This window comes from Dipodomys ordii, unplaced genomic scaffold (genome assembly GCF_000151885.1).
Source record: "Dipodomys ordii isolate 6190 unplaced genomic scaffold, Dord_2.0 Scaffold32, whole genome shotgun sequence".
NCBI classification, from domain to species: domain Eukaryota; kingdom Metazoa; phylum Chordata; class Mammalia; order Rodentia; family Heteromyidae; genus Dipodomys; species Dipodomys ordii.
Genome location: NW_012267248.1, coordinates 131,525 through 145,312, shown reverse-complemented (window position 1 = coordinate 145,312; position 13,788 = coordinate 131,525).

The window sequence follows — 13,788 nt, the reverse complement described above, 5'->3', positions numbered from 1 at the left end:
AGTAAGGTTCCTTTCTGTCCACATCCCCTCCAGCATCTGTTGTTGTTAGAGTTCTTGATTTTTGCCGTTCTAATTGGGGTAAGGTGATATCTCAATGTTGTTTTGATTTGCATTCTTTTATGGCTAGGGATGTTGAACATTTCTTCATGTGTTTATTGGCCATCCTTGTTTCTTCTTCAGAGAAGTTTCTCTTTAAGTCTTTTGCCCACTTATTTATTTCCCAAAAAAACACCAGAAAATGGGAAGTGGCACTCTGGCTCATGTGGCAGAGCCTTATCCTTGAGCTGAAGAGTTTGGGTCAGCACTGAGGCCCAGAGTTCAAGCCCTACCACTGACAAAAAGAAAAAAGAAAACTGGTACTAAACAAATACTAGAGCCCATAATTCCTTTGAGATCCTTTGATATCCTCTTGTTACATGCGATCTTTGGGGAACGATACTGTTTTCCAAACAGTGGCTCATGGGTGACCTGAATCAAAATCATATGAAAAGCTTGTAAAATTAACATTGTCTCAGTCCCAGACAAGAGATGCATTTGTCTGCATCTAGAGAAATAACCTCTCTGTAACAATCTGGATCTTAGACTCCCTCTGCGTTCCATTACTTCTGGTTGGAGCTGTACTGTAAAAGATGCTACTTGCCGAGCAAGCCATTAAGAAAAGTGTCTTCAAATTCACACATTATAGCTATCCTCATGAGCTACACTCATATGACTGAGATTTCAGAGGCCAGAGAATGACTAAGATACAAAAGCAAAAACTTTTGGCAGGAAAAACTCATAAATACACAAAGTCCTCTACAGACAGACAACAGGAAATGCTGGAAGTGGGAATACTGGGTAAGGCCTTGGTCCTTTGAATCTCATGATCTCATCCCAAGGTTCATACTTAGCACCATCTCAAACTCAACACTTCAACTACTTTGGTCACACAGTGAAATTATCCTTGCTGTTGTTTGGTTTGGAAATAAGAGAAATAATCTTAAATTGACTATGTTGAAATTCCAAACCAAATTAATAACCTATCAAGAGACAAAGGGAAGAATCTTCATCTAACCTGACTCGAAAGGCCATGAAATGAGTTGTGACACAGCGAGGAATAACCTCAGCCAAGTAGACACTCATGTGCTGTAGGGAAGAGAAGCCTCAACCCAGAAATAATGTCGAGCTCTACTCCTGAGACTCTAGTCTCCAGTTTTCTATTTGAGAAGTAATTCCTGAAGCCTAAAAAAAAGTAATTCCTAATGCATGAAGCCTGGTGCTGTTCCTAGCCCAGCGAGGAGCCTTCCATGCATAGACAGCTTTCACCCAAATGGAGTCTTAAAGAGGAATCTGTAAAGCAGGTCTTGCTACATGGTGCATGATGTCAATGTCAGCTCTACTAAACTGAACTCAATTCTCAACCTCCCTGTTTAAATATTCAGCAAGAACAAGAACGCAGTTAGTTTTCCATGCAGTACTTAGAAAGGAATCTCATTCCATACTCATAAGCACCATAAAGACATCTCCAAGGAATAAAACCACACAAAGGCTGTCAAATGGCATTGGACAGAATGAAATCAGTTCTAGGCTTGAGGGACTATACACTGCCACCTGGTGGTCATAGGTAAGCAACAACGGACTCCCCGGAGGACCTAAGAGTGCCTGGCACAGGGCTTTTTTTGTGACCTATGGTGCTGATTTATGAAGCCCTTTTCTCCCTGCTCACCCAGGAATTGCAGGGACTTTCAGTCCTAAGTTGCTTGGCAAAGATAGATCTCACAACACATATGCTCCCCTTAAGACATGTACAATATCTCCTGTGTTAAAGCATTCACTTAGTTATCATAAAAACATACATTTAGTTGATAAATATTTTCAGATTGCCTACTAAGTGTGCAGATTTTTTTATGGTCACTGGGGGATTGTCTATAGCAAAGACAGACATAATCTTTGCTTTCATGGTGTTTATTTTGGGAGTACTGAGAACATCTCTGTTAGTTAGAGACAGAGTTTACCAGTAGCAAGCAATTATCTCTGTAGATGTGAAAAGTAATGCCACTCTAAATAAGATGCTATCTGTGTAGGAAGGGTTGCAAAGGCCATGGAATCAAGGCCTCCTTTTGTGACAGAAGGGGGCTCTTGGGTCAGGGTGACCCTCTATCCCTATTATCTATACAAGTCATTTAATCTTCTGAGTCTTTTTGGTCCTCCTAATGGACATTGTAAAACTAGTTGTGATCCAGGTGCTGACAGCTCATCCCTGGAATCATAGCCTCTCATGGGAGAGAGATCCAAAGGACTAAGATCAAAGCCAACCTGGGAAGATAAGTCCCAGAGACTTAATCTCCAAAGCAACCAGCAAAAAGCAAAACAGAAGACATGTCTCAACTAGTAGAGCACCAGTCAAGTGAGCAAACCTGATAAGGATTTGTGAGGCCATGAGTTCAAACCCCAGTACTACCAAAAAAAAAGAACTTTGTGGATTTGCATGTGGGTTGGCAGGCTTGTTGCAAGTTGGCAAGGGAAGGTGGGGTTCATTCAGAGGTGGCAAATGGATGTTGCTCCATAAACCACTGCTCTTTGTCTCTCTGCTTCTCATTTTTATCTAGAGAAGGTAAAATGTGATCTTCACACTGCTACAGAACACATGGATCTGTGCTTTTCCTTTTGGGTTGTTCTTTTGTGTTCTTTTGGAAGATGGCACATTCCACATTGTCACATTTCCCTCTCCTTTAGCACATCAAGGAACAAGCTAAGATGTAATTGTCATGCTAAGTCACTGGGAGGGGCATATGAAAACCCCTGCAACCTGAGTGATAAGGCATGACTGTATCCAAGAAACATTAATTGTACATTCAAACATTACTGTTCATCCTTCACTATGACAAGAAATGACTAATGATTATTGATTCATGCCTACTGATTAATCACATAATTACAAGTATGATTACTACTACTTTGTGTGCATTTACCCTCAGGCAACAAAACCCTGAAACTCATGAGCTTAGTTTACCATGAATCATATCCAAGTTATTTGGGATACAGTTCTGAAACTGGTCCTATTTGGAGTCAGGACATGTAATGCAAGTAAAGTGCCCCAAGCTACTATGAGTGACTGAGTGAGGGTTCTGGCACTCTGCTCTCTCTTCCCTCTCCCTCAACAACACTGTTGTTTGGTATGCCAGTACTACGACTTGAACTCAGAGCCTCAAACTCTCACTTGACTTTTCTCCTCAAGGCTGGCACTCTACCACTTGAGCCATACCTCCTTTCCATGTCCAGCTTTTTGCTGATGAATTCAAGAGTTACTTGGGATTTGCCTGCCTGGACTAGCTTTGAACCATCATCCTCAGATCTTAACCTACTGAAATAACTAGGATTGGCCATGAGTGGCTGGTGTCATCACACCTCTTCTGTGCCTTAAAGGTGGGAGATGTTATGAGGATGGAAGGAAGAGGCATCCAATCCCAGGAGCACAGAGTAAAGAAAGGTGAAGGTCATGGATGTCATTCATGAGCCAGGCAGAGAAGACATATTAATGAACAAGTATACCATGGAAGTGATAGAGGTCAGCCCTGAGAGGACAACCACCAATCACAGCCAGTTATTGTTTAGTGGACTATACACATACTAGGACCACCACCTATCACAGTCCGATACTTTTTAGGGCAATACCTACATGCTGGCCAGCTCTGCAGATATCCCAAGAGAAGCCAAAACTCTACAACTCACACAACACTTCCAATTTCTCCAGCCACACTTTGTAGACACAAAGCAGGTAAACTAAGACTGTTCAGACAGAGATTTCCTGTTTGACACTCTCATCTAGTTAATTATCCAAATGTCTAATAATTGTCCCTTTTAAAATAAAATAAATAGGAACATTGAATTTCATAAGGAAAATGACACAGTCAATCAGTTTATAAAGCAGGCTGAAGAACAAGATGCATATTAAATCACAAAAGTGCTAGGTATTTATTTTTCATGTACCATTTTTTTATTCTCTTACAGCTTTATAAAGCTGGCATTTGTGCATAGCCTCAACCACAGTGGCAGGGCAGAAAATATCTCACATATGATTAACCTCTATAGTTTTCCAGAAAGCAAGTGACAATGTCAAAAACAAACAACCTAAATAAAATCACAGCAACAACACAAACTGAAGGTGTTAGTTTAAGAAAGAAATTCAACCCTGATAGATCAAAAGACACTGTGGAGGGGCTGGGAATGGGGCTTAGTGGTAGAGTGCTTGTCTCCCATTCATAAAGGCCTGGGTTCAATTCCTCAGCCCCACATAAACACAAAAAAGCCAGAAATGGTGCTGTGGCTCAAGTAACAGTAATAACAAGCATGATCATTTATTTCTTTTATGCCTACTGGGGCATAAACTCAGGGGTTCATGCCTAGCTTTGTCTGCAGGTCTAACCCTGAACCATAATCCTTTCTGGCTCACAGCTAACATTCTACCACTTGAGCCAGTCCTCCAGCCCAGTGTTGTGCTGGTTAATGGGAAATTGAGTATGGAGGACTTTTCTTTCAGGTTGATTCTGAACCTCAATCCTCTAGGTCTCAACCTCCTGATAGGTAGGATTACAGGTGTGAGTTGACAGTCTGCTTGGGTAAATTTTTTTTGGTGCTAGTGCCAGGACTTGATCTCAGGGCCTATTCATGGTCCATCAACTTATTTTTGCTCAAGGCTAGCACTTCAACCACAGTTCTACTTCTGCTTTTTTCATAGTTTAGTGGAGATGAAATTCTCACAGACTTTCCTGCCCTGCTGGCTTTGTATTGCAATCCTCAGATCTCAGCCTCCTGAGTAGTGAGGATTACAGACATGAGTCACTGGCACCTGGCTGTAAACATACTATTTTTTTTTTAAAGAAGTCTGTATCCTCTTGATTTCTGGGTCTGAGATCTCCAAGCCAGTTCATGACTATCTTTGAAAGAAATCATTTTTCAGACACAGAATGATGCTTTCTTTGCCATTCTAAGTAGTGTCACATAGAATTTTCCTCGGATAAGAGCAACAGAGTCCTGGGAACTGGAAGAGATGGAGACACAGACACACTAAGCAACATACCCCAATCATGGAGCTAGGCAGATGGCTGCCATAGTCTGGCTGTGACACCAACACCACACTCAGCTCCTCCCTGTCCAAGAGCAGAAACTCCCCTCCATCTCCCTGAGATCAAAGGGGTTTTGGTGACATTGTTCTAATTTCTCATGGGCCACCTTTCACCCTACTGCATGGGTCTAAGTAGGATAAAAAGGAAGGAAAGAAAAAAATGACACTTTGTGGCTGCCGGAGAGGAAGGGGGAATGAGAGAAGGGTTAATTGCCTCCTAGCTGTCAGACCTGTAAATATATTCAGTTTGTGGATTCCATCCTTCATTTGATGATGTGAAACAAATCTCCAAATACAGCCAAACTTCTTCTGCATTCGCTTTTGTGTTGAAAGTAAAGTGGCCTCGACACAGCCTGGGCTAAACCGCACGTTCTTGGCTAGTGGCCAACTGTAACTAAGTTTTTCACTGCTGGGGTTAAACCGCTAGCCTTCAGTGTTCTAAAAGAAAGTGAACAGGGCTGTGCAATGGGGCCATTAGAGTGGTCTCAGCCCACACCACAGGAATCAGAACCACGTTAAGTCCAGTAATCCCATGGAGTCATGAGAATTAGTACTTGATGCTCTAAGAGGCTAAGTGCTGAGAGAGTGCATTGCAAAAGAGGCAAAGATGGCCTATCAAGGCCATGCATGCTCACCCATTTCTCCAGGCTACTTGCACAAGGTGGCCTCTGCACACATGACTCTAGGTTACATGCAAATGCTGAAACAGCTGAATCCCAATGTGGGACAAGTATAGACCCCAAACCCTCCAGAAGCTGTGGTGAGACAGCCTGGCTTACTCCACTTACTCTACAGGTGGCAAGAAAAATCTAGTAATCAGAGACCAAACAAAGGATTGCTAAGCCAACACAGTCCACACAAGGACCTTCTACTCCTAGGAATAAGAATGTATTTCAGGATTTCTTCCCTCCTGGTTATGACCATATTCCATTTCCTTGCGCACACTCTGGAATGGTTTCCAAACTCCTTTATTTCACTTCAGAACTTCCCACATGGTGTTGTCCTGACTTATTTTTTTTGTTTGTTTTTTAATAAGCTATTTTTCTTGTGAAAATACTGTACAGAGGGGTTACAGTTACAAGAGCAAGGGAATGAGTACATTTCTTATCAAGTATTGTTGCCTCCGCCTTTGTTTCCCCTTCCCATCCCTTCCCAACCACCCTCATCGTCTCTCCACACCTCCCTACCCCACCAACCCCCCCCCACACCAAAGTTGTAAAGTTCATTTTTCGACATAACGTCTTGTACCTCGTTGCAATGGGTCCACCTGTATTACTATTTAGACATTTCATTTTTTCCATTCCCCTCCCCAAATTATATCAACATCGAATACAGTAGAAACAGGGGTTATACCATGGGAGAGGAACATACAAAGCAACCAAAAACATCACATGGTACCTTATAAATATGTTAGAAAAAACCATTTGTGTCCCTGTCTTGGGGTTCATTTCACTTACTTCATCTTATCTGGTCATATGTACATAGCTTTTGACTTTTTCTACTTGTCCCAGACATATACTACTTATTGTAAATAAGGGAAACCACGGGACCTATGTTTCTTTGGGCCTAGTTTATTTCACTTAATATAATTTTTACCAAGGCTTTCCATTTCCTGTCATTCTTTCTGATGGAGGCATAGAATTCCATTATATACATATTATATATTATATATAATGTATATAATATATATCACATTTTCTTGGTCCATTCGTCTATTGAGGGGCATCTGGATTAGTTCTTGACTGCATGTACTATTTTCTCCTTAGGCTACTTGTTTTTCCCCTCATGATTATGATGACATTCCATTTCCTTGCTCACACTCTGGACTGGTTTCCAAACTCTCCTTTATTTTGCTTCAGAACTTCCCACATTGTGTTGCCCTCAGTTCTTGCACTACTTCCTCCTAAGGCTACTTGTTCCCAGTTACTAATGTCTTTTCACTATTTAGTTCTGGATCCTGGCAGCTCATTCTAGCTAAATCCCTCCTAACTCAGTCTGGTGTAGGTGCCTCTGCTATGAGCTCTGGGGTGTCCTACATTATTCTGTTTCTGTTCTGTGCTATCTGTTCTCTTAGGCTCTCTGCATAACTCTACCAGTCTCTTGGCAAGCACATGTGCACATGACCACACCTGGAAGTGAGCATCTCTTGAGGTGGAAGAGGCAGCATGCTGTAGAGTTGGAAGTGCTCCATTCCTCAGCCCCAACTTCTGTGTGTGTGTGTGTGTGTGTGTGTGTGTGTGTGTCTCTCATACTAAAAGTCAGTATCAATTCTTCACATGGCCAAATGAGTAACTTAAGTGGGTTCACTACCTCCACCTGTGTTCTTCTGCAGCTGATTCTCAATGGCTGAATGTCAGGATGACGCTTGTTAAGAGTGGTCATGTCACCACTCTGCTCAAGGCTCAATGGTGTTTTAGTTCATTAGCAGTAATGTCCTCAGGATACCCTATGCCTCCAGGATCCATCATAGCATCCTCATCTCTGCCACTACTCATCCCTCACATCCCTTCCATCCCTTGCCCCTCACAGTCACAGGCTTTGTCCTGTTTTCATAAACTCTTCTTCCCTGGCTATACCCTGGTAGACACTCTCTCCGATCCAATGGACACATGATTCATGCTCTTCTCTTTCATCTATGATGTGCCTCTCTCAAGAAGTACTATTGATTCCTGGCACCAGTGCCTCATGTATCTAATCCTAGCTACTCTGGAAGCAGAGATCTGAGGGCCACATTTCAAAACCAACCTAGGGAGAAAATCTCCAGAGAGGAGAGTATCATCTCCAATTAGCCAACCAAATGCTGGAAGTGAACATGTTTCTCAAATGCTATACTATCAGCCTTTAGTAAAAAACCTAATGGACAGCACATGTCCTAGTATTCAAGCCCCCAGCACTAGCACTAAAATAAAATTAAAATAGAAAGCCAGGCACCAGTGTCTCATGTCTGAAATCCTAGCTACTCAGGAGATATCTGAGGATCATGATTTGGAGGCAGCTCAGACAGGAAAAAAAGTCCATGAGACGATTATCTTCAATCACCCTCCAAAAAGCCAGAGCAGATCCTCTAAGGAGGATCCATCTCTAAGGCAGAGGACAAGGAGAAAGTTGAGGAGGAGAAGTAAAGGCAGTTGGGCACCAGTTGCTCATGCCTTTCATCCTTATCCCTCAGGAGGCTATGATTTGAGGTTGACAGTTTGAAGGCCAGCTGGGCAAGAAAGCCCATGAAACTCTTATCCCAATTAACCATGAAAAGCTGAAAATCCTGCTGTAGCTCAAGTGGTAGAGCCGCAACCTTAAGGAGTGAAGGCTAAGGGACAGCACCTGAGCATGAATTCAAGCTCCAGTATCAGCATGAAAGAAAAAGAAAGACAAGGACAGGAAAAAAAAACTGTAAAGAATTACATTATGTGGTCAGCTCTGTGCACACATCAGCCACTGTCCCAGGGCAGCAGAGGTGGCTTCAGATTCTCTGTGAGAAAGAGACAGATAAGCTGGACACTGGTGTCTCACGCCTGTAATCCTAGGAACTCAGGAGGCTGAGATCTGAGGATCACGGTTCAAAGTCAGCCTGTGCAATAAAGTCCATAAGACTCTCCAATTAACAACCAGAAAATCAGAAGTGGGCTGTGGCTCAAGTGGTAGAGTCCTTGCCTTGAGCTGAAGAGCTGAGGAACAGCGCCCAGGCCCAGAGTTCAAGCTCCCACCCCAATGACACAACAAAAAGAGCAACAAAAGAAGCAGATAAGGCCCCATGCTACCTCTCTCTGAGACTATTTCAGGGCTATGCAATGATCAGATACTTGTGAAAAGCTTGAAAGAACTGTTGGCATTACAGTGATCTCACAAAACACTCTGGGGATAGCAATGCAGTCTCTTGTAGAGACCAGAAAAAACACATCATTCACATAGAATAAATGTGGTGGCCTGGTGCTGGAGTGGTCAAGATGGAAAGGGTAAGCAGTCCTTCCATCAGCATTAGTCATTACAGAGTAATAAACAGCACCTCTGTCACACACAGTGCCATTTCACAAGGAAGCAAAAGACATTTTACACTTTCTCCTTCATTTTAAACATGACATTTCTGGAACTGAACCCAAACTAACATGCTGGGATTCTACAGACAAATACACACACACACACACACACACACACACACACACACGTATTCAAAAAATACACATTAGGAACTCAAGTTTTTGACCACTTCTAAATTGATGAAGCCAACAAAAGTGACAACTGAAAAACAGAGCTCTCTGCTCCAGCCCCAACCTGAGCAACCCAAACTGCAAAAGTCCAGGTGTCACCACCAAATATAGCATGTGTGCAGTCTGTGTGCCTACTCTCTTAGACAACAACTCCACAGCAAGAGGTGTCAGATTTAAAAAGTCAAATTATTTTATTTATTTTTTTGTCAGTTGTGGGGGCTGAACTCTGGGCCTGGGTGCTGTCCCTCAGTTCTTCAGCTCGAGGCCAGTCCCCTACTACTTGAGCCACAGCGCCACTTTAGGCTTTTTTCTGCTTATATGGTGCTGAGCAATCAATCTCAGAGGCTCATGCATGCAAGGCAAGCACCCTACCACTGAGCCAACTTCCCAGCCCAAGTCAAGTTATTTTTAAGGTGATATGTCAGCTCTTTTCTTTCAAAAGCTTTCAGTAAATAAACATTCTGGGACTTTCATCAGTTAGCTTTATTTTTTAGTAAGGCGTATGTATATACACACACATCTGTATATATTTTCATATGTGTATATGTTTACATGTATGCATATATTTACACAAGAACAATTGCCTATGGTTAAGTAAATCCATGTACATATATGAAAAACTAACTGCATATGTACAAGCACATAAACTTACATATATGTGAGTTTATATATGTGTATATAAATAGACACATATGAAGGGAATAATATACATACCAAGTGAATATTTTTCTTTCAATTTTCATCATTTATAATTGATTATTATGGTATATATAAACATCTATTAATTATTATTATTATTCTTTTAGGGTGTGGTCATGGAGCCTGAACTCTGGGCCTTGGCACTGTCCCTCAGCTCTTCAGCTCAAGGCTACCACTTGAGCCACAGCACCACTTCCAGCTTTTTCTGCTTATGTGGTGCTGAGGAATCCAACCCAGGGCCTCATGCATGCAAGGCAAGCGCTCTACCACTGAGCCACCTTCCCAGCCCCTTATTATTCATTTTGCTCAACTTTCTTTTTCTTTTTCCTTTTCATTGCCAGTCCTGGAACTTGAACTCAGGTCCGGGCACTGTCTCTGAGACTCTATTCCCAAGGCTAGGACTCTACCACTTGTGCCACAGCACCACTTCCAGCTTTTTCTGAATAGTTTATTGCAGATGACAGTCTTGTGGACTTTTTTTTGCCTGGACTGGGTTCAAAACTGTGATCCTCAGATCTCAGACTCCTGAGTACTTCGTATTATAAGCATGAGACACTGGCAATTGTCTCTTTTGTTTTTGAATTTTGTGCCAGTATTGGGGCTTGAACTCAGAGCCTCATTCTCTCCCTTGGCCTTTTTGCTCAAAGCTGACTTGTACCATTTTACCACCTGAACAATGTCTACTGAAGACATTTTGCTTGTAAATTGGAGATAAGGCTTTCAAAACTTTCCTACACAGACTGGCTTTGAATTGCAATTCTCAGATCAATTGTAGCCTCCTGAGTAGTTGGATTACAGGTGTGAGCCACCAGCATCCAGTTTCAGCATTTTGTAAGTATCAATGTTTTCTAGTCAAGGGTGCTAGAAAACGCCTGCAATCCAAGCTACTCAGGAGGCTGAGATCTGTGGATGTGATTTAAAGCCAGTCTGGGTAGGGAAGTCTGTGAGACGCTTACCTCCAATTAACCACCAGACAACGAAAAGTGGCACTGTGGCTCAATGTGGAAGAGTGCTAGCCTTGAGCCAAAGAGTTCAGGGAGAGCGCCCAGGCTGAATTCAAGCCTCATGACCACCAACAACAACACAACAAAAATGTCTAGGTGAAGATTTTGCTCCATGGTAGACATTGATAAATGATGAATCAAATAAATGATCAATCATATAATAGAGATGGCAGGTGGGTGTATATAGATGGCAGTTTTTATGTTGCTTTATTGGCCTGTCTCTATGGGAAAAGGTTGATGAAGAGATGACCAGTGCAGTTTTCAGCACAGGGCTTCTTGTGGTGGGCAAGGAGGAGGCCTGGCTTCTTAACCATGTGGCTTTGAGCCCTCTTCAAACTCCCCCCATCCACTGCTCTTTAGTAGTTTTGCATGCATGCCAATTCATTTTCCTTTTGGGATACTGACTTCCTTTGCCCTCTCTTTCCTGAAACTTTCCCTAAAACTGCCTTTCTCTTTGCTCATATTGCAGCTTAAATTATGTCCAATAATTTAAAACTCCATTTATTTACTTGGAAGTACCTAAGATCATTCACAATTATTTCTTCTAAACATTGTTGGTTAGACTAGGCCTGTGATCCTGAGATGGACCTCGGCCTTCCCAAAGAATGACCCAGACTTGGCCTTTATTACGGGCTTCCTCTTCCTTCTCACTGTCTCCACCTACCTGCTCTGCCTTTAAAACACATGCCTATGAAAAACTCCTTTGTTTGCTGAAGCTATTTGGACTTGAGTTTCTGTTGCTTGCCACCAATTCAGTCCTAAGTTACAGTTAAACCTACTTTGAAAAGTGTCAGGAGAAGACTCCAATCCAACAGTCTCCTAACTTAAAATCTGAGTGTCCCTTACACTGAATCAGAATCAGTGGCTCTAACTTGGAAGAATAGAGACCTATGTGATGGAATAATTTAGAGGCAATTTAAAACAACCACAACTATATATATATGCTCAGAAGTCATCTGTCCCAGCCAGACACTGGTGGCTCATGCTATAATCCCAGCTACTCAGAAGACTGAGATCTGAGGATCATGGTTCAAAGCCAGCCTGGGAAGGGAAGTCTATGAGACTTCTATCTCCAATTAACCACCAGAAAGCTGTTGAGTTGTAGCTTAAATGGTAGACCTCCACACTCAAGATAAAAGCTAAGAAATGGTGCCCAGGCTCTGAGTTCAATCCTTAGTTCTAGCACCAAAAAATAAAAAAGGGAGTTAGGAGCTGGAGGTTAAAAAAAAATGGAGCTTAGGCAAGAAGTAAATGTGTTCTGAAAAAGCTCCCTTAAGAGAGTAACACATCCTGGAGAGAAGGGAACCTTACTGCATTGTTGGTGGGAGTGTAAACTTGTTCAACCACTTTGGAAAGTAGTATGGAGGTTCCTCAAAAGAATACACATAGAGCTCCCCTATGACCCAGCAATCCCACTTTTGGGCATTTACCCAAATGTTTACAAACAAGACCACACTAAAGCTACCAGCAAAACTATGTTTATTGCAGCATTATTTACTATAGCTAAGATATGGAACCAACCCAGATGCCCCTCAGTAGATGAATGGATCAAGAAAATGTGGTGTATATACACAATGGAATTCTATGGCATTGCCCCATTTGTTAGGAACTGGACAGGCTTGGAAAAAATTATATTAAGTGAAGTAAGCCAAGCCCAAAGAAACATAGGTCCATGGTTTCCCTTATTTGCAATATCTAGTATATGTCTGAGTCAAGCGGAAAAGGTCAGATAAGGTGATGTTAGGGAAATGAACCCTAAGATATGTATTCAAATGTTTTTTTTCTTTCATGCGATAGTTTCTAACACATTTATAAGATTATTTTTTGTTGTTTTATATATCCCTTCCCCACAGTATAACCCCTGCTTTCACTGTATTTGATGTTGATATAATTTGTGGAGGGAAAGGGGAAAAACAAGTCATTTAAATAAGGACACAGGTGGACCTGTTGCAACAATGAGAAGTACAAGTTGTTATGTCGAAAACAAACTTTACAACTTTGGTGGGGGGAGTGAGGAGGATTGGGTGGGGGGGTAGGGGGAGGATGGGAAGGAATGGGAAGGGGAAACAAAGGAGGAGGCTAGAATGCTATTTACTTCCATCTAATATAGGTCAATGTGGTGGGTGATGATTTATGACTTTTACTCTTAGGGAAGATAGATTTTTGTGTTCACGTGCCAGTACTAGGGCTTGAACTGAGAGCCTGCATGCTGTCCATTAGCTTTTTGTTTAAGGCCAGCACTTTACCATTTGAGCCACAACTCACTTCTAGCTTTTTACTGGTTAAATGGAATGAGTCTCATAGATTTTCTGGCTCTGGTTGCCTTCCAGCTGCAGTTCTTTGATCTCAGCCTCTTGATTACTTAAGATCATAGATGGTATGAGTCATTAGTGAAGCATTATTGAAGCACTTTTTTCTGAGAAAAACTGTTGTATAGACTTTAAACTTCTTAGACATTTCAGCTTCTCCCAACCCTTGGCTCTGCACTCAGATACTACTGATTTGAGCTTCAATGTCTTCATCTGGAGAGAGTTATTAGCTCTGATAACACTCCATTGGAATAATGTATGTTAAAAAATGCGTTGGAAATTGAGAAGTACTATAAAGATGAAAAACTTCTGAAGTACTTGCTAAATAAAGAGATCACTCAATTACCGAATCCCAAAGCAACATTTCACTTATAATTAAGTGAACTCAATTGTGCCATAGAAAGATGAAAATTCAGCCAGGCACTGATGGCTCATGCCTGTTATCTTAGCTACTCAGGAGGCTGAGA